The sequence below is a fragment of the Phascolarctos cinereus genome, unplaced genomic scaffold, assembly GCF_003287225.1.
Source record: "Phascolarctos cinereus isolate Bilbo 61053 unplaced genomic scaffold, phaCin_HiC Scaffold_4;HRSCAF=312, whole genome shotgun sequence".
Classification (NCBI taxonomy): Eukaryota; Metazoa; Chordata; class Mammalia; order Diprotodontia; family Phascolarctidae; genus Phascolarctos; species Phascolarctos cinereus.
Genome location: NW_027555847.1, coordinates 683,015,768 through 683,042,206, shown reverse-complemented (window position 1 = coordinate 683,042,206; position 26,439 = coordinate 683,015,768). Strand labels below are relative to the sequence as shown.

Here is a 26,439-nt window from a genome sequence, read left to right as displayed (position 1 = left end):
GGGAGTACAGTGTAAGAAGACCAGAAGAGAGCAAAGAGCCAGGTCATGAAGAACTTTAAACGCCAAAGGGAGGATCTTAAATTTGGTCCTCAAGGTAAAAGGGACCCTCTGGTGTTTATTGAGTAAGGTGATGACATGGTCAGAACTTCACTTTAGGAAGATCACTTTGATAGCTGAGGAGAAGTTGGACTAGAATCATAGGTTCCCAAAGTGAGTGATACTGACTACTGGGTGGGTGGGGGCACTGGGAACAATCCAAGGGGAGCTGTAGTAGCCTTGGGTGCTATTGGAAGACGTTGAATAAAAATCAGGGGGCAGTGGAAGCATAAGGAAAGAAGAAAGATAAGAAAACTTTAAAAACCATTCTTACATGTTTCATCTGTTGTGTAACAGAGTTAAAGTCATAGTGATTACATTATTTTCCAAATAAACACACAAAATGCAAATTATAACCAATCAGTGGTCAAGTCCACCGACAAGTCTTAACAAGCGAGTGTTGGCAGGCACATTGTCAGATAGTCCAGCATGTATTGACAAGAATATGTGTGTGTTAATGACTTGTTTACAAATCGATACTGTACCTTATATGATGCAATATTTTGTCATCAAAATTTCAATGCAGGAATAAACCACAAATTTGCAATAAATTACTAAATTTAAGATGCGTCATTTTATTTAAAAAAATTATAGTTTTTGAAATAATGCAAATTTTTTAAAAAGTTAAAAGGTTAAAGAAAGTAGATTTCCAGGGAGGGTGCTGAGTAATTTTTTTAAAGGGGGCAGTAGACCAAATAAGTTTGGGAATCTCTGGACTAGAAGAAGGAGACTGAAAAACCAACAACTTCCATTGTGTGATAGCCTTAGAGAGGTGCCCAAAGTGTTGAGAGGTTAAGTGACTTGCCAAAGGTCATACATACTCGTATGGATCAGAGACAGAACTTGAATCCATAGCTCTTCCTGACTCCAATGCTGATCTTCTACCCACACACCATGCTTCTTCTCTAAGCACCTCATTGCCCCAAATTCCCCTTCATTCACTCCGTTCCATTCAAACTGGCCTGTTCCCAAAACTGCCATTCCTAAAACTCAAAATTTCAAGTTCCTCCTTCATACTTTCGCACAAACCACGCCCCTTTGCCTGAAATGCACTCCTCATCCCTTAGAATTATTAACCTTATTCAAGAATCAACTCAAGTAATGCTTTCTACCTAAAATTTCTTCTGATCCCCCTGGTATTTAATGGCATCTCCCTCCAATTATCTTGTATTTATTACATGGAGTGGATTGAGGTTGACCACACATACATAATAAAATCAGAGCAGGAGGACACAATGACCTTGCCTCCTGGTCTTTGTTCTTGTGCCTTCCCCCATCTCCCTTCATTCATTCTTATGAGAGATCAAAAGAATTTGGAAATTAAAAAACTGGGGACCCAAAAGCCCTTGGAAGTTGAATAGAAAGGCAGCCTCTGTATCTATGCTGACTGAGTAAAGTTTAGAGATCTGAAATTAAGGAGTTATAAGGAATTTCTAACCAAATCCCCTTAATAAAAGGATGTGTTCTGTAATACTTGGACTCGGTCAAAAGGCCACACCCAAGCACCTAGAAGGCCACATGTGACCTCGAGACTGCAGGTTCCCCACCCCAGTAGACCTTTCCTCCCTCCTTCAATGATGAGCTCCTAGTCCACAGTCTTCCTTTCTCCATGTTACAGTGGAGAAAGAGCTGGATTTGGAGTCGGAGGAAGTAGATTGAAATCCTAGCTTGTTCACTTATGAGCTATGTAATCTTCGGAAAATCAATTCCGTTTTCTTATTTTTTAAATGGGGTGCGTGTGAGAGTGGAGGGCAGAAGGGGAAGGAAAGAGTTACTGAATTAGCTGATCACCAAGATCTATTCTAGTTTAAATCTATGCTCTTATGTCATCCTTACATAATCATGACCAACTTTAAGGTTCTTATCTATGATTCTTCCACTACCAGGAGTGCAGTTCCTTGACCCCCTCAAATGTCATGAGTTTCCCTTTCCACTCTATTTCACCCTCCCACAGTGGTAGCCTCCCCATCGGCCTCATGGAATCACTCCATTTTGTTCCACCTCCAAGATTAAGTAGTTGGAAATTCCCCTCTCTGACCACAACATCTCATCCTTCCACCTCTCCCACTCCCTCACTGCTTTCCACTACCCTTGTGACATCTCTCCTTATTTTCCCAATCTGTCAATCTCCAAGGCTTCTCTTGCATGTCTCTCTCCCTAGTCCGGAGTCCCTGCTTGCTAACCATCTCAGTGAGTGGGTTCACCCTAAAAATTCCCTCATTTCTGCCCTCTACATGCTGCCATCCACACCCTACTAATCTCAAATCTAAGTAACACTCAAAGGCTCTTTATCATTTTCAAGTTGCAAGGCCATTAAGTTCAACCCTCTCGTTTTACACTTGAAGAAACAGAGGCACAGAGAAGTGATGAAGCTTGTCATGTATCACACAGGTAATAAATGGCTGAGTCAAGATTTGAACTTAGGTCTTCCTGACTTCAGTTCCACCACTTTAGCCCTTGTAGAACACTACTTATCATCTGTGTTTTATTCCCCAGAAACTTCACTATGTCTGACATTATAAATTCATATGAAATCATGCTCCTGTCTGTATAGCTGGGCCCTCTTTGAAATGGAGATGGAGTGGCACAGTGGTCTCTAGAGTCAGAGGATATGAGTTCCAATCCCACCTCTGAAGCTTATGGTCTCTGTGACCTTGGGCAAGTCACCACCTCCCTGGGCCTTGTTTTCCTTATCTGTAAAATGAAGGGGTTGGACTAAGTGGCCTTTGAGATCCCTTCAATCTCTGGATAATGATCTTATGGACTTCTTTTCTTCCTAGGCAACTCATTACACTTTTGTACCTTAACCTCCCTGCAGATTTAGACATTACTGACAACCCTCTCTTGCCTAGACGCCCTCTTCTCCTTTGGCTTCTGTGATACTGCTCTCTCTTACTTTTCTTCATACCTTTCTGATTTTTCCTTCTTAGCGTCCTTTGTCGTATCATCATCCATCTCCTGAGCCCTAAGCACGAGTGTCCCCAAGGCTCTGTCCTGGGTCTTCTTTCTTTATACTTTCCTCCTTGGTGATCTCATCAGTCTTCATAGGTACAGTGATCATCTCGACATAGATGACTGATGGCTTCCAAACACACATGGCCACCAACCTAGTTTTCTACTTAATCATCTCTTGCAAGAACTTTGGTAATAGCCAACTAATTTACCTCTTGGTTGTCACCCTCTCTAATCTATCCTCCACATAGCATCCACAATAATCTTCCTTTAGTAACAAGTTTGTGTATCACTGTCCTGCTCAAAAACCTTTAGTGGCTCCCTAGTGTCTTCAGGTAAACTACAAATTCCTCAGCCTAGCATGAAAACTCTCCCCAGTCTGGCCCCTATCCACTTGTCCAGACTTATTTCACATGACTACATTTGTCCATTCTATATTCCAACAGATTTGGATTCAGCTTTCCCCCAAAGCTTCCCTTTTAGTCCATCCTCTGTCCTTAGAATGCCCTTTCTCCTCATCTCTCTGCCTTTCGGAATCCTTATCCTCTTTAAAGGCTCAGCCCAGGAGCCACCTCCTTCCTCCATGAAGCCTCGGCCAAGTTGCTCAGGCTTTCTCCCTCTTCAGATAGCCTTGGACAGTGTTGATCTGTGCACTTGGTGTAGAGTGGAAGCTCCTTGAAGTCAGGGAACTGCTCAGTTTGTGTTTTTACTTTCCCAGCACCTAACCTGGTCTCCTGCATAGGGTCAGTATTAAATAAATACTTATTCAATTGAATTGCACCATTAGGGTGCTTTTTCCTTATGGGCCTAAACTTATCTCTTGACCAGGGCTCCTAATTGTGCCCTCTGGGGCCAAGCACAACAACTCTAACAGCCTTCCTTCATCTTGAATGAAGATAGCCATGTTTTCCCCTAAGTCTTCTTCTTCAGCCCAACCACGGCCAACTCCTTCAACTGATACTCACATGGCAGCCTTCCATTCCCTCACCATCATGCATGCCCTAGTGTACATGCCCCCCCCCCGCTTTTCCACGTCCTTCCTAAAATGTGATGCTCAGAATTGAACCCACAACTCCAGACTCAGTCTGACCAGGAACAGATTCTAGACACAGAGTCTCTTTTGATGCCACCTAAGATCCTCTTGGTGGTCAAGTCACAATTGCTGACTCATATTGAGCTTGTACTCCACTGAACCCCAGATCTTTTTCATAGGCAAATCAGTTAGTCAATTTCTAAGGAAGGAAGGAAGGAAGGAAAGAAGGAAGGAAGGAAGGAAGGAAGGAAGGAAGGAAGGAAGGAAGGAAGGAAGGAAGGAAGGAAGGAAGGAAGGAAGGGATGCCCTTCCTGCCCTAGTTAGGTCTGATTTGAAGCTTTTGTCTGTTTATTTTCAGTTGATCAGGAACATCTCTTTAAGAACTGTGGACATAGAATGTTAGGGCTGGGTGGAAGGGCCTTTAGAACACAGAGTGTCAGAGCTGGGAGAGCCTTAAGATACAGAATGTCAGAATTAGGAGTGCCTTTACAACATAGAATGTCAGCACTAGAAGGGATCTAAATACCTACACCACAGAACGCTGAGCTGGGAGGTCAGTCAGTATAGAAGCATTTATTAAGCACAGTGCCAAATGCTGGGGAAATAGAGAAAGGCAAAAGACAGTCTCTGCCCTCAGGGGCTTATACGCTAGTGGGGGAGACAGCTTGGGAACCACTGTGTACAAACAAGCCATATACAAGAGAAATAGGAAATAACAGTGTGAAGAAGTCAAAATTGAGAAGGATTAGAAAAGGCTTCCTGGAGAAGGTAGGATTTTTAACTGGAACTTGAAGGAAACCAGGGGAACCAGGAGGCACAGATGAGGAGGAAGAAATTTCAAGGCATAGGGGGCAGCCAGCAAAAATGCCTGGAGCCAAGAGATGGAATGTCTTATCCAAGGAACAGCGAGAAAGCCAAGGCCTGCAGAACCAGGAGAACGTTGTGCACAGTAACAGCCACATGGTTCGATGACTCATATTGATAGACCTAACCCTTCCCAGCAATGCAAGGATCTAAGACATCTCCAGAGGCCTCAGGATGGAAAATGCTATCCACATCCAAAGAAAGAACTATGGCATTTGAATGCAGATCGAAGCAGACTATTTGCTATTTTTTTTCTTCTGTTGAGTTTTGTTTCCTCTTTCTGGTGGTTCCTCCTATTGGTTCTAATTCTTACATACAACATCACTAATGTGAAAATATGTTTAATAGGAATGTATATGTATAGCCTACATCAGATTGTGGCTGTCTTGGGGAGGGTGGTGGGGAAGAAAGGGGAGAAAAATTTTAAACTCAAAAGCATATGGAAGTGATTGTCGATAATTCAAAATAGATTAATTTAAAAAAAAAGGAAAGCCAAGGCCTATCAAAGAGTGGAAGATAGAAGGTAGGGAAGGAGTAAGACATAAGAAGACCAGAAAGGTGGGGGATGGTGTTAAGTATGAAGGACATCAAACACCAAACATGATTTTGTATTTGATCTTGAAGGGGATACAAAGCCTCTGGACTTTACTAGTGGGAGAGTGACATGACCCGCACTTTGGCAGCTGAATGGAGACTGGACTGGAAGGGGAAGACTTGAGGCAGCCAGAGCCTCCAGAAGGCTACTGCATTAAGTCAGGCATGAGCAGATGAAGGCCTGCACAAGGATGGTGGAAAGGTAAGAAATCAAAGGAAAGGAGTGTATTTGAGAGATGCTGCAAAGGTCTTGGGCAACAGTGTGGATATGGAGGGGGGAAGGTAATAAGGAGTTGAGGATGACACCCAGGTTTCAAGCTTGAAGGACTTGGGAAGATGCTGTGTCCCTCGACAATAATAAGCACTTTTGGAGGGGGTGGGGTTCAGGGGAAAGATGATGAATTCAGTTTGGGACACGTTAACTTCAAGGTGTCTATAGGACACCCACTTTGAGATGTCTGAAAGGCAGTTACAGATGTGAGACTGGAGGTCATCAGAGAGGTTAGGGCTGAATAAGCAGATTTGAGAATCATCAGCATAGAGATGATCATTGAATCCACGGGAGCTGATGGGATTAGCAAGTGAAATGGTATGTACTGAGTAGACAAGAAGGCCCAGGACAGAACTCTGTGGGATACCCATGGTTAGAGGGCACGATCTGGCTGAAGATCCAGCAAAGGAGACTGAGAAGAAGCAGGATGATAGGTAGGAAGAAAACCAATAGAGTGTGGCGTCCCGAAAAACTAGAGAGCAGAGGCTATCAAAGAGAAGACTGACAGTGCCAAAGGCTGCAGGGTGGTCAAGGGAGGGCCTTCCAACCAGAATGTCAGAGTTGGACGCAGTTTCAGAACAAAGAATGTCAGAGCTGGACTAGACCTTAGAACCTAGACTAGGAGAGCCAGAAGAGACTTTAGAACATAACAATGCCAGAGTTGGAGAGTATTCTACAGACCCTCTAGCTTAGAATTTGGTAAACTACTTACTAGATGGTGCAGTAGATAGAGCACTGACCCTGGAGTCAAGGGGACCTGAGTTCAAATCTGGCCTCAGACACTTACAAGCCATGTGACCCTGGACAAGTCACTTCACCCTGTTTGCCTCAGTTTCCTCATCTGTAAATCGAGCTGGAGAAGGAAATGGCAAACCCTTGTAGTATATTTGCCAAGAAAACCCTCATTGGGGTCATGAAGAAGTCAGACACAACTTAAACGACTTAACAACAAACTACCAGAAGAGTCAGACACGACTAAAAAATTACTATAACAACAAAACTACCAGAAGTCCAAGACACCTATTTTTGCCTACAAGCTGTTGAATACAAAAAACTTTACAATGTCCCTGTAAATAGCTCTCTGATGGTCTTTGGGCAAACATCTAATACACTCATCACATAACAAGTTGTAGTAGCTGTGTTTAGTTACATCCCACCAGTAGCAGATGAGCTCAACGAAGGCAGGGAATGCTAAGCTTTCTACCTTCCCCAGCACCTGGCAGAGGGTTCTGCACATAGCAAGTACTTGGGAAATACGTGGTGTAATCTCTGCAGAGCCTGGCAGGAGGCCAAAGGAGAGAGAGGGGGAGTCCCTCTTTTCCCCCCACCTCTTCTCTTTCCCACAGGCCCTATCCCCTAATCTTAGGTTTCCCTTTGACTCACCCACCACTTCTAGGGTGAGGGAAGGCTGGAAGGAGATACTACAGTTCACAGCTCCTGTTCCTCAGAACTCGCTGTGACCCTGTCCAGCTCATGCTCTCATGGACTGAAGCTGCCCACAGCACTCTCAGTCTGAGAGAGATTTCCCAAAGCTGGATAAATGCAGAGCCATAGCCTCCTGAAAGAGCTTCTTTATAGGAAACACACACACACACACTCTCTCTCTCTCCCCAAACTCTTCCCACCTCAGTTGATCTCTAAGCCCATCTTTACCTGCCTTAGACTTAGATCTAGAAGGGACTGTAATGGCCATTTACTCCAACCACCTCATTTTACAGATGAAGAAACCAGAGGCACAGAGAGGTTAAGTAACTCATCTAGGGGCACACAGCAAGTGTTTGACGCAGGATCTGAAGCCAGCTCTATACACCACACCATGCATCCTTTCCCTTTCCAATGAAGCAAGTAGCAGGCTGATTTCAAAGCCAGGTTTCCAGGTTTTATCACCCAGCTCAGCTCTTCCTCAGAGGCAAAGATGAGAAGCATACAAAAGAGCTTGGGGACCGCCTGGGTCTGTAGCTAGCTAGAGATCTAGTTAGTGTAACTAACTAAATGTAGCTCAGAATGTCCTGAGTTTGTAGTCAAAAGTCTTAGCTCCAAAACCCAGCCCTGCTTTTTTCTGCCAATGGGACTTTGGACAAGTCACTTAACCTCTACGTACCCCAGTTTCTTCATGCTTAAAATGAGGGGCTGGCAAGAGATATGTAGTCAAGGGATATGAACAAAAAAAAATCTTCGAAAGAATTGCAAATTATTAGCAACCATATGAGAGACTGCTCCAAATCACTAATAAGAAAAATTCAAGTTCTGAGATTTCACCTCATACCCAACAAATTGACAAAGACGACAGGAGATGAAAACTCGACGTTGAAAGGGTTGTGCTGAGACAGGCACAGTGATACACATTCTGTTGGTGGAGCTGTGAATTGGGACTGCTTTGAAGCTGTGGTGGAGCTGTGAATCGCGTCTGATTTGACTCTAGAAAGCTGTTTGAAACCACGCTAAAAAATGACTAAAATGTCCATGCCCTTTAACCCAGAGAGTCCGCCAGCTAGGCATACACCCCAAGAAGTCAAGAAGTTCACAGAGAGAAAGAAGTTGAAAGAAAGAAATGTGAGAAAATATTCATAGCGCCACTTTCGGTGGTAGCTGAGCTGGAAACAAAGTAAGGGCACATAAAATGGAGAATTGTTACAACGCGATTGCAGTGGAATTTTACTGCTTGGTGAGAAACAAATAGACGCGTGAGACATTTACACGAGCTGAGGCCGAGTGAGAAGGATTAGCACCCGAACAATTTTCGTGTAAACGGAAAGAATTGCAACAGCAAAGATCCGGAATGCTTTGTAATTATAATGACCAAGCCTGGCCCCAGAGAGAACAGTTGGAGGGAAGGTACCTCCCTCCCTTTTTGGAAGGGGTGGGGCACTATGGGCATGGAACTCTGCGTAGACTTACTGCAATGCTTCCTACGTACCGCAGTTTCGCCGACCTGTGTTTATTTTCCTTTGACTTAGCTACTCTGATCAACACAATGATCCCAGACAATTCTGAAGGACTCATGATGAAAAATGCTATCCACTGCCAAAGAGAGAATTCCACAGATGAACTCTGAGAGCAGACTGAAGTATAATTTTTTCACTTTCTTTTTTTCTTACCTTTTTTTTTTGCAGCATGGCTAATGTGGGTGTATGTTTTACACGATTTCACGTGTATAATTGGTATCATACTGCTTGCTTTCTCAATGGGTGGGAAAGGGAGAGAATTTAGAGCTCAAATTATTTTTTTCAAAATGAAATGTTAAAAATAAATGTATTTTTAAAATTTTTTTCTTTTTAATATTTTTCTTATTTATGATTTTTCTTTTTCTTTGTTACAAAGAGTGATTCATTGAGAAAGGAAGGGATGTAGTCAGAAATGAAGGTAATCTTAAAACAAAACATAAGTCTTTTTTTTTTTAAAGAAAAGAAATGGAAGTTAAAATAACTCTGTGGCATCATCTCACATTCAGAAAAACCAGGAAAGATGCCAAAAGATGGAAATGGTCACTGTTGGAAGGACCATGGGAAGTTTTGCCAAACTTTTTTTTTCTTTTTTTCCTTTTAAATCTTTATTACAAGGGAAGATTCAGTGGATGGCAGAGAGAGGGCAGTATATGTTCAGAAATGGTGTACAGTTAAATCAAGACATCCATTTTTTTAAAAAATGAGGAGATAGATGATCTCTACTCTCTGTTTGGTGTTCTATAATCCTGTGAATTTGGAGGACTGAGGGACAGCACAGGATGGATCTGGCTCAGAATCACCCCTACCCCTTGTCCAGACCTCAGTCATCCCCTCCTCAAAAAAGATGCAGTTCATGAAGAATCCAACAGCCCTTGCCCTGCCTGGGAAGAGCAAAGGGCCCTTTAAGCAAAGGGTCTAGGACTTTCCAGCAGTGCATTCTACTAGCCCCTCCACAGTGACTGCCCCTTACACTATGGGAGAAGGAAATGTAAGGGATGGATGGGTTGGGTTACCCTTGGGATCATCATCCTTACAGTCCCGGGGCCAGACTCTTCTGTATGAGGGAGAGAGGCTCAAGGAGGGAGGCCCAGAGAGGAAGGCTAGGTAGAAGACCCAGAACACAGCTGCAGACAGACTGTAAGCTCTTTGAGGGCAGGGAATATTTCATTTATATAACTGTGTCTTCAGCATTTAGCACGTGCCTGCCAGACACAGAGTCAGCTCTTAATATACATATTTGTTGGTTAATTGTTTGATTGATTGATCGAAGGTTTTAAGAAAAGTCATCTAATCCTCACCTCCAGAGGCAACTGTAAGCTAGCATCTCTGGACAGCCCTGCCTTGAGGGAACCGACAGATACCCCTCCGCCCCCAGCCCACTGAAGATCGGGGGCCAAACTTGAAGCTACATCCAGACACCCCTCTGCCTCTAGGCTGGATTGTACCTCCATCCTGCTAATGTCCAGCTTTCTGGCTTTATATCCCTTACACGTGAACAATTCTTTAAAGGGTCTACTTGAACTTCTGCCATATGCCCCTCCCCAGCCAAACCATACCCAGAAGCACACAGGGTTCGAGTAAAACTTAAGGCTTAAAAGAGGCAGCATCTAGCCGGGGTGTCCCCATGTCCCGTGCCTCCATGGTAAGACTATTCCTGAAGTCAATCTTTTCTCTCCTCCTCTCAATCCTCTGTCCTCTTTCCTTTGTCCACTGTCCTCTCTCCCCTCTCTCTCCTTTCCTCTCCTTCTTCTCCACGTCTTCCTCCTTCTTTTACCAGAGGCAAGCAGAACAGTAGAAAAAGCTCTGGCTCTGAACTCACAAAATCTTGGTTGTATTCCCATTTCTGGTATGTACTGCCTATGTGATCTTGGCCAAGTCACTTATCTTGGGCCTCAATTTTCTTCTCCTAAAATGGTCTGCTCTAGCTCTATGATCTTAAGGGCGCTTTTGTTTCTGGATCAGAGATGGGTCAGCACAACTATGGAATGGATAGTTGTCTAAGCCCCCACCCACCCACCCCTACCTTCCCTTCCAACCCCAAGCTCCATTTTACTTTAATTTTTTTCCTTTAATGGAACAAAATAAATGTCTCATCCTTGTTTTAAAGTGAATTTTTGTAATCTCTGTAACATTGCTCTTTGGGCCATGACTTTATGCACTAATATTTTAATACACCAAGGAAACACCTTGTGATTCAGTTGCCTCAAGGTCCCACCTGTTCTTAATCCTCCCAGAATCCCAGAATGTCACAGTTGGAAGGACTCAGAATATAACATGGGAGAGAGAAAAGAGATTTTAGAACAGAGATTGTCAGAGCTGGGAGTGTCCTTAGGACACAGAATGTTAGAGCTGGGAGGATCCTTAGGATACAGAATGTCAGAGGTGGGAGGGCCCTTAGAACATAGAACGTCAGAGCTCGGAGGGTCCTTAAAACATAGAGTTTCAGAACTAGGAATGTCAGAACACAGAATGTCAGAGCTGGGGGGGCCCTTAGGACACATGATGTCAGAGCTGGGAGAGGCCTTAAACACAGAATGTCAGGACTGGGAAGGCCCTTAGAACACAGAATGTCAGAGGTGGGGGGCCCTTAGAACACAGAGTTTCAGAGCTGGCAGAGGCCTAACAGCAACAATAATAATAGCTGACATTTATATAGTGTTTGTACGTATTATGTGTATTGTTTCATCTCATCGTTAGCATCCTGTGAAATAACTGCTGCAGACAGTGGTGTTGCCATTTTATAGATGAAAAAAACTGAGACCCAGAGGGATTAATTGACTTGTCCATGGCTGCAGGATCCATGTTTGGGCTTTCCTGACCCTAAACCCAGCATTGTTCTCACGAGGCCAAACTGTCCCTCTCCAAGACAGAAGACACAACAGCAGATGTAAAGGGTCTTCAGAATGCCCAAGCTGCTCAATGGAACATGGTCAGCCTGTGAGGCAGATCGCAGCCTTGCTCCTCTCAACACTAGCATTAGTTACAATGGGGCGCTTCTGCTTCTGCTCAGGCTCTGTAGTCCGAGGAGGCCTTGGGGTTTCTATTCATCTTGACCTTGTTTCTAAGTCCTGTCTGCCCCTCACCAGAAAATTCATTTTAAGTCAGCCTACCAAACTTTGCAGAAAGCTCATGAACCCTGAGAAGTTAAGAAAGCAGAATAGGCTGTTCTTCATAAAGGACCATGCAGCAAATGTTTGATTTTAATGTATATTTGATTTTTTTGATCTGGGAATATTTTTATTCTGTGTTTGAAGATGTGCCTTTTTATTAGGTAAGGTTAATTTGTGAATGCAGTAAGTACTAAAAACCATAATGGGTGCAACATTTCTAAAATTAATCACGTCAAAGTCGTTTTCATGAAACCCCAGTGTGGCTTTGATGGCACAATTACTGCCTAAGCTGTTACTAAGTCAAAGTAAGGGCACTTTCTATCTAAAGCTACTTCCCGAAATCATCTTTGTCTTTGTATACTGTCAATGTAATGTGATGTCCTCTTGGAGGCCAGAGCGCTGCATAGCACAAACAGCCTTAGATAAAGAAGCCTGTATGCTGTGAGGGAGTAGGAGATGGAGGAGTGTGTCAGATTACTCATCTATGAGGAGTTGTCAATTTTTTTATGTAAGTCTTGAATATTTTCTCTGAGAAAAATTATTTTTATTCTCTTTTACATTTTGTCATTTAAAAGTGGCTGCAGAACATTTCTGAAGTATAGTAGGAGAGCAAAACCCACTTGGAAAGAGAATAAATACGTGGAGAAAAGGAAAAAAAAAAGAACACCGGAGCTGAAGGGAACCTTAGAGATCATTGAATCCAACACACCCATTTTACAGGTACAAAAACTGAGCCCTTAGAAGAGTAGTGGACTTGCCCAAAGTCACATAGTTAGTAAGTACCAGAGCCAGGACTAGAACTTGGGGCTTTGGCTTCTGAATCCTGGCCCAATCCCACAATAGCACACTTCCTTCCTTGTCTAGCTGGAGCGCCAATCTGGGCTCACACCTTTTGGCTCTTTCTTAGTGTGTCCTTTGCCTCTGGCCCAAATACCTTAGTGTATTTCCTCCCTCATCATCCTTCATTTTCATCTAGTGGGGCCAGGGACACCTCCCTTATTTACCCCTCCTCAGATTCTACTAGTAATCTATATTATCCATCCACGTAGCAGAACGCAAGGGCAGGTAGGTAGCACAGTGGATAGAATGCAGGGCCTGGAGTCAGGAAGACCTGAGTTCAAATTTGGCCTAGGATACTTAGTGGCTGTGCGACCCTGGGCAAGTCACTGACCCCTGTTTGCCTCAGTTTCCTCATCTGTTAAATAAGCTGGAGAAAGAAATGGCAAACCACTCCAGTATCTTTGCCAAGAAAACCCCAAATGGGGTCATGAAGAGTCAGACACGACTGAAAATGAGTAACCAACAATATCTGAACCCCAGAAGGTACTTCACCTGGCCCGAGTCAGTTCCCCACACTCTTGGGCTTTTACCTCTGACTCAAGAGGCTATATAGACCAGTTGCCACTATCCTCTCCCACAGAATCTCCCCTTGGGGCAGCCGGGTGACAGTGGATAGAGCACCGGCCCTGGATTTAGGAGAACCTGAGTTCAAATGTGGCCTCAGACACATAACACTTACTAGCTGTGTGACTCTGGGCAAGTCACTTAACCCCATTGCCTAACCCTCCCCCCAAAAAAAGAACAGAATCTCACCTCAAAAGTTGGACTTATCAAAAGTCCCTAAGCTAGTCAATCTTCCAGCCCAGATGTAGGCCCCACTGCCACTAGCTTAGAGAAATCAGCTCTGGACTGGAGTTCAAAGGCCTGTATCTGAACCCCAGCTTTGCTACGGACTACCAGTTGTGTCCTTGGACAAGGCACTCTCTCTCCTTGGGACTCAGTTTCCTTGTCCATAAAATGGGAAGGTTAGATCAGATGCTTTCAAAGGTCTGCTGGGCAGTTCAAAATACTATGACACACCCTTTGGCTGCCTTGCTTGGAAGGCTCTATCCCTTTCAGACCCTTGGTTTTCCCATCTGTGAAATGGAGCCAGCATATTCCAGATGGGAAGTGCTTCAAGGCATTTTTCAAGGCATAAGGAGAAGCTATTCTCATAGTATAGAAGAACCAGCAAGGAATCCCTGAGACCAGTGTCTACTAGGAGGACATAGGGCCACGCTGGGTAAAGGAAGGCCCTAAGCCCGGTCCTGTGTTACGAATGTGAGCTCCTCTCTGCTCCTCAGGAGGAAGAAGTGGGCAGAGGGGCAGATGGGTTGTTGTTGTTATTTGTCTGTTCTGGTCAGGTGGGGAGAGTGCAGTGGAACAGCAGCAAAGGGCTGGGGACAGATGCTATCACCAGGCCCTGACATCTGATTTCCAGCTTCCCAGGTGACTCCTCCCAGCCCCAAGCCACTATCACTAAGGTGGTGGAGTTTCCTGCTGGGCCCTGGGGCCCCTTCCAGCTCTTACAGAGGCAGCTCAGTCCCCAAGGAGAGGAGACTCAAAAAAGAAAGTGACTGATGACTCTAGCCGAGGAGATCTCGGGCTCATAGATGTAGATGGGAGGAATTTCAGAAATGATCACGTCCAGTCTCCCCATTTTACAGATGGAGAAAGTGAGGCCCAGAGAGGTTATGTGATTTGCCCAGAGTCACACAGCTAGTGTCTGAGGTAAGATTTGAATTCATGTCTTCCTGACTTCAAGTCCAGAGCTCTAGTCACTAGACCAAGCCTGAGGGGAATGAGAGGCAGCAGAAAGGAGATGTCTACCTTTTTGCCCAGTGTTCAAAGATCTACTATAGACACTCCAGCCTTTTCCCTCAGGGATCTCAGGGACAAACTGATCTCTTTCTTCCAGCCTCATGGACCTAATACTATTCTATGCCCTCTTTCTCCAACGTGGAGTCAAGTCAAGTCAATGAGCATTTAATGAAGTGCCTATGATACACTAGGCACTGTGTAAAGCTCTGAGGATACCGGGGAAAAAAAAAAAAAGGAGAATCCTTGCTCTTAATGAGGCCATGGTATAATTATCAGGGGAGGAAACATACAAACATCTATGCAATAAAAAATAGCTAGCATTTAGACAGCGCTTTAAGATCTGCAACACACTTTCCATGTACTATCTCATCTGAGCCTCACAGCAATCCTGGGAGGTAGGTGCTATAATTATCTCCATTTTACAGTTGAAGAAACTGAGACAAACAGAGGTTGAGTGACTCATCCAGGATCAAGCAGCTAGTAAGTGTCTGAGGCAAGATTTGAACTCAGATCTGCCTGATTCCAAGTTCAGCATTGCACCTGCTATACCATCTAGCTTCCAAACAAGATAAAGGCAGGATAAATTGGGGGTAATCTTAGAGGGAAGGCACACCACCGGTAAGGAGTCCTGGGAATGGTTTCTTGTAGAAGGTGGGACTTGAAGCAGCCAGGGAAGCCAGGAGGCAGATATGAGGAGGGACAGCATTCCAGGAATGAGGGACAGTCATTTGATCCTGGAGGAGATAGGAAGCCACTGGAGTTGACTGAATTGGTGGATTGGGTGATGGTGACATGGGCAGATCTGCACTTTAGGAAGATCAGTTTGACAGCTGAGTGCAGGACGGACTGGAGAGTGGAGAGATTTGAGGCAGGGAAATGAGCCAGCAGGTTACTGCAGTAGTCAGTATCTGAGGCCTGTGCCAGGGTGGTGGCAGTGTCAGAGGAAGAGAAGGGAACATATAGGAGAGATGTTAAGACAGGTAGGAGCTATGTAACTTGGCAACGAATTGGATATAGGAAGGCAGGGTAGGAGATGTTGAGGATGACATCAAGACTGTGGACCTGGCAGTGATCTCAACAATAATGGGGAAGTTAGGAAGAGGCAGGGGTGTGCTGAAGTCAATTTGGGCTTGAGAGAGCTGATTGTTAAATTTCAGTATGACATTTACAGCTCAGAAATCAGTAAACACTATAAACTGGGGTTGAATTTATTGTTCTGTCGATTGTCTGGCCTTAAGAGAGTGATGGTGAAAATGTTAATAATTCAGATTCAATTTTAAAATGTGTCCTTTGTACATTTTTTCAGAGAGCCGGTTATTAAACTTCTACCAGCATACCCATAGGAGGGGGGGAGGGTTTTTAGGGAAATATAATGACTTAATTTTTGAACATTTTGAGTATATAATGTCTACAGGACTTGCAGTTTGAGATGTGCGGTAGGTAACAGGAGATGTGACTGGAGGTCAGGAGGAAGATTAGGGCTGGACAAATAGATCTGAGAATCATCAGCACAGATCATTGAATCCGTGGGAGCAGAGGAGATCACCAAGTGGAACAGTATAGAGGAAGAAAGGAAGCGGGTCCAAGACAGAGTCCTTGAGGACACCAAAAGGAGCAGGTATAATTAAGATGAAGATCCGGCAAAGGAGGCTGAGAAGGAACAGTTGGACAAGTAGTAGGAGAACCAGGATAGAACAGTATCCCTTGGGTGAGGGTGTCTTGGGAGGCACCCAAAGGTATACTGGTAAATGTTTAGCAACTGCCTCTCTGGAAAAAATACATACTTACATACATACATATATACATACATACACATATAATATATATATATATATACATACATACACACATTTTATATATATATATATATATATATATATATATACACAACAAACTTTTAAGTTCAATTTGCAATATTAACATTTTCTCTACCACTTTCTTAAGTCCAGACAATCAATAAAACCCTAACTCAAACCCTGATTGGTAGTATTTGCTGATTTCTGAGGTGCAAACATTCATACCAAAAAGTTAACAACTGGCTCTCCAGAGCCTAGCATACCATGGAGACGCCCAACTTGGCATGATGCATTGATTTCCTGGGCTCGGCTGAAGTCTGGGACCTGAAGACTCATAACTTTCTTCCCAATGACAGACACAGATAGAGACTGGATAGGCTGAGAGCGATCCTTGGCATTTCCCCTCCTAACCATCCCAGCTGGCTTCTTCCTCTCCCTGGGTCATTGAAGGCTCATCTTATTAATTCACTTCATTCTCACTTACTACTTTCTGAAAGAGCCGTGTTCTTCAGGACTTACCTAGAGGTCACCAATGCCCCCCCCACACCTCTATCCAGGTCACTGGGGTTTCTTGCAAACTTCTAGCTTCTCATAATAACTTCACTGTGACCTCAGCAAGTCATTTCATTTCTCTAAAACTGTTTTCTCATCCGTAAAATGAGTATAATAATCCGCACACATATCACTGAATTCACAGAGTTGATATGAGACATCACATATGCAAAGTGCTATACACAGCAATGCCTGCTTCATACAGCTGAAAAAAATGATCTTTATAAAGCCTAAGTCTGACCAGGTTACTACCCTACTCTAGAAAAGTCAGTGGCTCTAGAATAAAATCCTAACTGCTCAGCCTGGCATTTAAATCATTTGAGGATTATTGTACATTGCCGCCCCTTGTACACCCTTTCCTCTCTCTGGTCCATCCTCCACAGAGCTGCCAAAATAATATTTCTAAATTACAGTTGTGACCATGTTCTCTCCCTGCTCAAAAAAGCTACAGTGGTTCTTCATTGCCTCGAGGACAAATATGATCCTTTCGGTCGACATCAAAAGCCCCTTGTCTCTGGCCGACACCTCCAGGCTTCTTTCTTATTTCTCCCCTTCATGTATCATCATCATCATGGCTTTTCTTGAGAGTTGTAAGGTCTGCAAAGTGCTCTAGGCTTGTGATAGAATTTGGTTCCTCTACGTTCCAGCCACATTGGCCTACTTTCTGGAAGAAAGGGTCACCTCTCCTCTGGGAGAGGCACAAATGGCTCCTTGTGCCTGGAATGCCCTCCCTCTGCACTCCCAGAAGCCCTGGCTTCCTTGAGCCTTAGATCATGCACCGTCTCCTAGGAGAAGCCTTATCTGATCGATCAACAAATATATATAATGATATGTACATGTAATACAGATACATGTATATGTGTGTGCGTGCTTGTGTGTGTGTGTGTGTGTGCGTTGTGCTAGGCACGGGGAAAATAAAAGACAAAAATAAAGCAGACCTTGCCCTCAGGGAGCTTACATTCTTTCAGGAGCAATGACACATACACACATAAGTAGATACAAGATATTAGTCAGTCAGTCAATAAACATTTATTAAGCACCTACTATGTGCCAAGCACTGCACTAGGTGCTGGGGATAGAAAAAGAAGCAAAAGAATCCTTGCCTTCAAGGAGCTTTCAATCTAATGGGAGAGACAAATACGAATAAGCAAGCTTTCAGTCGCTTTTCAGTTGTGTCTGACTCTTCGTGACCCCACTGGGGCTTTTCTTGGCAAAGATACTGGAGGGGTTTGCCATTTCCCTCTCCAGCTCATTTTACAGATGAGGAAACTGAGGCAAATGGGATACAGTGACTTGCCCAGAGTCACACAGCTACTAAGTGTCTGAGGCCAGATTTGATCTCAGGAAGACGAGGCTTTCTGACTCCAGGTCCGACACTCTTTCTACTGCACCACCTAGCTACCCCCATAAACAATCTACATACAGGATAAATATTATCCCATTAATTAGCACTCTTTACCTCCCCAAGTTAGAATGTATGTACATACTTTTCTCTTTACATTTTATACCCTCTCTCTGGTAGAATGTAAGTGTGCTTTGAGGGGAAAATGGTTTGGGGGTTTTCTTAGGCATCCCTAGCACCTTGGACATAGTAGGTGCTAACTCGTCAGTTGGATTGGAAACAAATGTCTATCGTCAGTCATTCTTATTATTCTGCCTTTTGCTCCTAGCCTCATACCACCCCAGAACACCATGGGGCTCCCGAGCTTACCCCTGCCTTTTTTCCACTCCAGATAAGACCTTGTATGGAAAGGGTCCCATACTTCCACCCCCACTCTCTTCATCCTCCCTCTCCATCCTCCTTCAGGGTCGTCCCCCTCCATTTTCCTCTCCTAACCTGTCCCTCTCTGCTCGCCACCTGCTCCTAATCTGTAGTTGTACCAGAACTTGGGAAAGAAATGCCCCCAGTGAAAGACCTGGAGGCTCAAAGTGAGGATTCTGGCCAGAAGAGATTTGGGGCAGGGCAAAGAGCAGAGATGCAACTCAGAAGAGACAGAAGCTTTAGGGTGGGAGGGCAAGGGCCAGTGGGCAGCTGTTCTCTGTAACTATTCTAGGTCCCTCCAGCATTCAGGTCCTAACTAGTTTTATTCTGACCCAGGGCAAGTATCGTAAAACACACCTGAAGCAAACAGTGTGGAAAGTGCCCTCCAGTGATAAATTCAGGAGGCAAGGAGTGAGAAAGGAGCCTGAGGACAATGGCCACCCTGGGCAGAGAGAGGACCTAGCAAGGCAGCCCCACTTTGGTGGGGGTGTGGGGGCAGTGCTCAGCTGGGGTGCAGCTACCAGGAGAAGGACTTGCCAGGTACTGAGCACAGTTGTTTGAAGACATTTGTTGGGTTCTGTATATCTGGAAGTGCCGAGGCAGAAGGCAAAGGAGACGTGAGGCTGGAGCTACCCCACTCAGTCAGCCCAGGATCTTGTGATTAAAGCTATCTGCCGTGAATTGGGGGAAATAATGTGGAGACAAGGTGAGCCAGGGGCCTTGAATGTTTCAGAGATGGGGCTGGACCATTTAGAGTGGGGCTATTTATACTGGGATCCAGGGTTCTTTGAACTTGGTTGGAAGAAAGAAAAGACATCTTTTTTTACTAACCTCTAACTGAAATTTAGCATTTCCTTCTATTAAATTTTTTTTAAATGATTCTGAGAAGGAGTCTTTACCAGACTGCTAAAAGGACCCGTGACCCAGAAAGGGTAAAGAACCCCAGATTTAGAGTGCTTCATTGGGGGCCACAATCAGTCTGCTGGTTTTTTCTTTCTGTTATTTTTCAAAAACTCTTTCAAAATTTTAACAGCATTAAATCAGATAAACACAATAGTCACAAACTCAATTATGTCCAGCCTTATATGAGTGGAATTTCAGTCTGGAGCTTCTGAGTGAAGCCACCCTTTCCCCAACCCAACCTTGAATTGGGCCTAGTGGGGAACAGTGGCAGATTTGGGGCTTGTCAGAAAGGCAAGGGCTGGCCCAAAGGGGCATGTCCTTTCTTATGAGCTCCTCAAGAGGAGGTATTCAAGTGAAGGCCGAATGACCCTGTGACAGAGAAATTACAGAACAGGGATTCCTGTTAGGTCAGAAATCCTCTCAGATCACTTCCAAATCTGAGAGCTCATCATTCTGTGGCCCTGAAGGTGTGATGTGAGGGGTGTGAGGGAGTTGGTGACTTATCCCTGCCTCCTTGTCCCCCAATGCTGGTGATTCCCCTTACCAAGAGACAGAGAGGGGCCAAGCGTCCAGGCCCGAAGAGGAAAGAGAACAGCAAACTTTTCCTCCCAAGGCCTGGAGAAAAGCAGAGCAGCAGGGAGAAGGGTGAACTTGAAAGGAAAAAGCTAGGTTTTAGTCTTCCTCCAGAGGCCTGATTTGGCCCCTGGAGTCACTCTCAGTATCCCCAACCCCTCTCTCAGTAATCCCCCCACCCAGAACTGAGTGCCTCCTTCCACTGACACTGCTCTTTGGAAAGGACTGGGAGTTGAGGGGAAAGACCTGCGGTGTCCTGATCTCCTCCATCTTCCATCACTGCTCCTCCCCCTCTGCCTCCCCAAGCATCTGGCAAGAAGTGGGGCCACAACAGAGATGAGTCCCAGGAGATTCTAATCAGGGAATCTGAGGCTAACCCAAGGGAAGGATACCCCGACTGTAGAAACTGAGGCACTAGGTGGGGTAGAGAAGGGGGGATTCCAGGGGCCCCAAGCCTCTTCCTCACTGAGGTGCCAATTTTACCAGGGGAGAACAGGGCAGATCCTCAGTGCCAGAGGCTGGCCAGAACTCTCCCCGTCCATCCCACTCCTCTCCTCAGCCTTTCTTGGGGACTTTCCCTTCCTTTTCCTCCCACTTGGGGATCTCAGATCTTCACTCTCTTCTACTCTAGGGTAACCCCCCCCCCATTAGAGAATGGAATGGGGAGAAAATTTCCATCAGGCTAAGAGCCTCCCCAGCTGAAGGGGAAGGTGGCCTCAGGACGGGGCCGGACTTCAGTGCAGTCAGAGATGGCCCCAAAGAAAGGGACCGAGAAACTCAAGTTCCAAAGACCTAGAGACTAAGGGGAAAAGAGGCTGGGAGACCCAGAGATCCAGAGACTAAGAGACAGGCCCAGAGACTGAGGAGGCCAAAAGAACAGAAACTGAGAGATGGAAGGGTCCAGTGACAAAGGGAGAGTCTGAGACACCCAGAGGCTAGAGGACGAAAGCAGAGAGACTCAGAGATGCGGCATCTGAGAGATGCTGTGTTAGACTGGGAACGATGATAGGGCTAGAGAGGGGGATGGAGAGGAAGGAGATGAGAGGGCCAACGATGAGGGGAACAGGCTCAGGGGAAGCTGGGATGGAGTAAGGTTGGGCAGCACAAATCATGAGCTGGACAGATGGTTGGTGGTATCTTTGTCCCCACATCCCTGGGGCCATATGCTGGGGCTGGTCCCTTACCTGCAGGCTGGGCTGGGTTTCTGGTCACTTCAGTGTCTTGTCACCGGGGCCCAGGGCCTCTGAGTATTAGTCAGGCTCAGGAAAGTGAGAAACCCAATGAGTGTACACCCACCTCGGCCCCACTGTCCCGCCCCTGCCCCGCCTTCTCTCTTTCTTCTCTCTAGCAGATGCCCCCTGAAGTCTGTTCCCCCCTACTGCTCTGGGAGGTGTGGCCCTGTCCTCCTGGGGAAAGCACCAACTTACTTGGCCATCCCAGGGAGACTTCAGTAGAACACGGACTGATAAAGGCTGTCACTTCAAGCTAACACAAACCATAGGATGAGGTCTAGATTCTGGGATGGACTGGACTCTAGATTCTAGGCTCTCACCTCTGGAATAATCTTCTGGGTTCTGTGCTAAACACTGAGCTCCAAATTCTAAGTTCTAGTATCAGGGTTGAAGTAGACTCTGGCCTTCAAGGCCTAGATTCTGCCTGGGGTGGACGCTGTCCTCTAATGTCTATGTCCTAGGCTAGACTCTAGGCAGTCAGATCTGAGAGCTGGGTTGTAGATTCTGAGATAGACCCTGGATTCTAGACTGGATTCTGAGTTCTAGGCTCTGGGTTCCAGATTCAGGGCTAGCAGTCTAAGTTCTAGGCTATACTCAATCCTGAGCTTCAAGGTCTGGGTTCTAGGATGAACTTCATACAGATGTTGTTTCTCCATGGAGGAGCATCTCCCATGAGACTGTGGGCAGTGCCTGTCACAAGGTTCCCTGGACCCTTCCTTTTCCCATTAGGACTCTCCTCCTTTGGGAAGAAAAATTGAGAAACCCTGAGTGGCTAGAGCCTTAAACGAACATAATTTCCTGAATCTTTGTATGTGCTCCCAAGGTCAAGGGCCTGTTACAAGGCTGAAGGCCAAGCACAAAGCTCTGTAAACAGTAGGTGCTTAATAAATGCTTGTTGAATTGAAGGTCAACTGGATTTGGAGCCAGAGAAGCTGTGTTCAAATTCTAGGTCTGGTTTGATATTCGGCTACTTTGTCTGCTGTGGCCTTGGACACATTGCTTTCCTTCTCTGGGCCTGAGTTTTCTCATGTGTAGAATGAGAGGGGAAGGAAGGGAGCAGAGGGGCCCGGGTGATCTCCCAGCTTCCTTCCAGCTCTGAATGGTAGACATCTCTTCTAGGGGAGCCCCCTAGAGTTTAGCCTCAGCCACAGCTGGGCTCCCTGGGCTCAGGGCTGGTTTTCTGGGACCAGAAACATTGACTGCTTCCATTGCACTGGAGGCCTAGAAGAACACCCCTAACCCTATCCCAGGGCTCACCTGCAGGACGAGCTGGTGAAGGTCCCAGCCCCTGGAATTGCAAGGCCCCTCGCCCTCCACATCTCTGCCACTAGCCCCTATATCGCTGCCACCCTTCTCCCAAATGTCACCGGGGCTCCTCTGTGACAACTCCCCAACCTGGGTGATATAGTACAAGAAATGAGGAGGTGAGAGAGAGAGCCACTGAGGCCGCCGGCCAGGTTTGGCGGCTGCGGCAGACTCTGAACTCCACCTGGTAACAGTGGCCCCCTGCCTCCTTTCGTTAAATTCTTAGAGACTCTGGGGTCTCGGAAATCATTACTCTGGGCTCTAGAACTAAGTACTGGTGCCCTCTGGTGGACACTGAATAGAACCCCTCCAACACACCCATTTTCTAAACTGGCCCAAACCTTGAGATTCTTATCATTTACAGCTCCTCAACCCCGATCAATTTCCTGATCATCATAGCAATCTGTAACATTTTTTTGTTTAGGTTTTTTTTTGGGGGGGGCAGGCAATAGGGTTAAGTGACTTGCCAAGGTCACACAGCTAGTAAGTGTTAGGTATCTGAGGCCGCATTTGAACTCAGGTCCTCCCAAATCTAGGGCCAGTGCTCTATCCACTGCGCCACCTAGCTGCCCCCAATCTATAACATTTTAAGGTTTGCAAAGAGCATTGTATATATTATCTCATTTGATCCCCACAAAAACCCTGTGAGGTAGGTGCTGCTATAATTCCCATTTTACAGGTGAAAAAACTGAGGCAGACATCTCCACTATGGATTCTTTCTCTCCCCCATTGTACCCATTCCCAGCAGGGGTTCCTATAACCAGCAATGTTTGTACCTAGGACAAGCAGCTATAGACTCATTTTCCAAATCACTTTTTTAAGGCATTCATTTGAAGGTAGGGAAACCCCTAGGATAGCAACCCATTAGGGGATGGAAAGAAAGGCATTTTTCAGAGGCTTCCTACTCTAACTAGTTGTTACCAGCATGCTGATTGGGCCTCAGAACCAGGAAGATCTAGGTTCATATCCTACCTTTGAGTCATACTGGCTATGTGACCCTGGACAGATCACTTAACCTCTTAGCGCTTGAGTCTCTAAACACTAGGTTGCAGGAAAGGTGCCAACTTGAATTAGTAGGAGCTTTCTCGACTCAGTGAAATCACAGATGCAATCTCTATCCCTCTCCAAGGCTTGCTAACTAGGTGCTAAGCTCAGATGTTTCTAGCTGCTGAAGGACTGCAATTAATTTCCGTTCCCCAATCTGAGTTTCCAATACTGGAGCAAAGCCCTGGTCACACTGCCCTAATTCAGGCTCTAGGTGCCCAGAGCCCCCAGCAGAGAGGGACTGCTCCATTTTTGAGCCCCAATCTACCCACTGTGGCTTTTGTGGGACTTATCTGGAACCAGACTTGCCTGTTGAAGAGAGGGGAGGTCTCTCCAGCCAAGGCATCCAGGGCTAGGCCAGCTTCATTCCTTTAGCCAGCAGTGGGGAACTTGAGGCCATATATGCTTTAGGTCTTAATGTCTAAATCTGCAATTTTTTTTGTCCCTCCCTGGAGATTAATTGAGGGAAGACTTTCAGGGTCTCCTAGGCAGCAGAGCTACATAAGGCCTCAGAGATTGTGAAGCCCATCCCTCTCATTTCACAGAGCCCCAGAAAGGGAGAATGACTTAGAACCATAGAATCCAAGATCTAGAGCTAGAACAGTGCCCAGGGGCCATTAGATCTGACTCTCCCCTCATTTTATAACTGAAGAAACTGAAACCTATAGGGACCCAGAGGTGGAATTTGAACCTAGTCCCCTCTAACCCTAGAGCCAGTACTCTTGTCCAAGTTCTTATAGGTGGTAAGTAACAGAGCTGGAATTTGAAACCTTGGTGTTAGGACTCCAAAGTAGAGCTCTTTTCCCTAGACTTCATTGTTCTCACTTCCTTAGGACTCCTAGACCCAGGTTACCAGAGTACCCAGTTCCCTAGATTCTTAGTCTTACAAGTTATAAAGGAAACTCCCATTTCTACCTCAGATGGTGGGGCCTATATCCTCATAGGTCATTCCTATGAGGATGACAAAATTGTAAAATTCTGAAAATAAATCTTAGGAATCACCTGGACCACAGCTTCTTAACCTGGGCCCATGACTTTGGTTTTGTTTTTAATATTCTGAAAACTTTATTTCAATATCTTTGGTTTCTTCTCTAATCTTATGTTATTTTATTTAATGCTTTTAAAAACCTTCTTCCAAAAAGGGGTTCACAGGCTTCCAGCAAACTGCCAAAGGGGTCTGAGATGCAAAAAAAACAACAATGTAAAAATGCCCAATTTAGTCCAACCCATTCGTTGTACAGAGAAGGAAGCCAAAGCCCAAAGAAGGGAAGGGATCACCCAGAGTCCCAGCCAATAAACAACAAAGCTAAAAATCATACTCTGGTCCTCTTGCTCTAAATTGAATGCTCTTTCAAAGATGCACCTCCCAACCTTCTTTGCAGAGGTCAGAGACTATGGGTGTGGAATGCTACATACCTTGACAGGCCTGGTTGATGGGTTGGTTACTTTTCTGAATTGCTTCTCTCTTTTCTCTTTATTCTCAGATACAAGAGATGACTCTCAGGGGAGAAGAGGAAGGCAGGAATATTTTTGTAGATGATGGTGATGTCAAAACAAAAAGGTATCAATAGAAATTTTTTAAAAGCTTCCTGCCTTTCCCATTGTACCCTATTGGGAGGGAATCATTTCATTCTGACAGGTCACTGGCATTTCATTTGCCAAGAAGGGTCCAGAGGCTTTTCCTGGCAGAATGTGTCATGTCTTGCACTGTAAGAAGCTATGTGTTCCATTTCTTACACAGGGAGTCTCCTATAGAGGAGGTACGGACAAGGTCTATTCCCAAAGTCATAGCTAAGGAGTCCACACCACTGCTTACCTTTGACTCTTGGAGTAGTAGATATAGTAGTCAATAGCTAATGTGAAGTGAGGAGAGGGACTGTATGTGTGGGGACAGCCCTGGCTTTTTTTTTTAGTACCCATAATGGCCTAATCTATAGATAGTTGGGATCTATAGAATTCCCTTTTTGAAATATAGCAAGCATATTTGAATAGGACTACATTTCCCATAATGCCTTGGCCCAGAGCATGACCATTCATTGGAAAAATTCCTAGGACCCCATTTTCCATAATGGTGCATCTGAGGGTTGTGGTGCCAAGGCTAGAGAAAGAGAAGGAAGGGGCTATTTGAGACTGCAAAAGGTGGCATCCAGGAACCAAGAATCTTAGAGTATCGTGGGACCCCTGGAACAAGAAAGAAGACATCTAAGCTGCAGGAGTTGCAGAGATTAACTGATGATTACAGGAAAGATGTGAGCTTTATGGGGCTGAAGTTTCCCTCCTCTCACTTCAGTTATAAAAAGACCTTTTACCTGCCTTCTCCTCTGCAGTAGCAAGTTTGGAATAATTTATTTTCCAATCACTCAAGGGGAAAGGGGGATGAGATTGGACTCATTCCAGAATGTGATTGTTTCCCTGTTATGTACTTTCATGTTGGCTCATTGACCGCACCCAAACGATGATCCCACCCTTCTCAGACTTGGGTTAAAATCATAGGGATGGAGCCGTCTGGTTCATCTTGCCCCCCACTCAATCTGAGACTGGGTACTTCTAAAATCAAATCCTGTCCAGATGTTCAGTTGCTCACAATATCAGACTCAAGCAAAGAAAAGCATTGAAATAAAAGAGCATTCTCTTTGTGGTGGCCAAGAATTGGAAACTGAGATGGGATGCCCATCAATTGGGGAATGACTGAACAAGTTGTGGTATATGAATGTAATAGGATACTATTATTCCCTAAGAAATGATGAGCAGGTGGACTTCAGAAAAA

The 26,439-nt window shown here is 45.2% G+C and overlaps 1 protein-coding gene across 1 annotated transcript in view; it reads right to left on the bottom strand.

Annotated features, from left to right (window-relative positions):
- The window catches only part of NFILZ (NFIL3 like basic leucine zipper), a 45,579-nt gene extending 24,188 nt beyond the window's left edge, over positions 1–21,391 (bottom strand). Inside the window, exon 1 of the mRNA XM_020978157.2 lies at positions 21,276–21,391. The gene's annotated coding sequence lies outside the window, so the exon portion shown is untranslated. The remainder of the gene's footprint in view (positions 1–21,275) is intronic.
- Between the last annotated feature and the right edge of the window lie 5,048 nt (positions 21,392–26,439).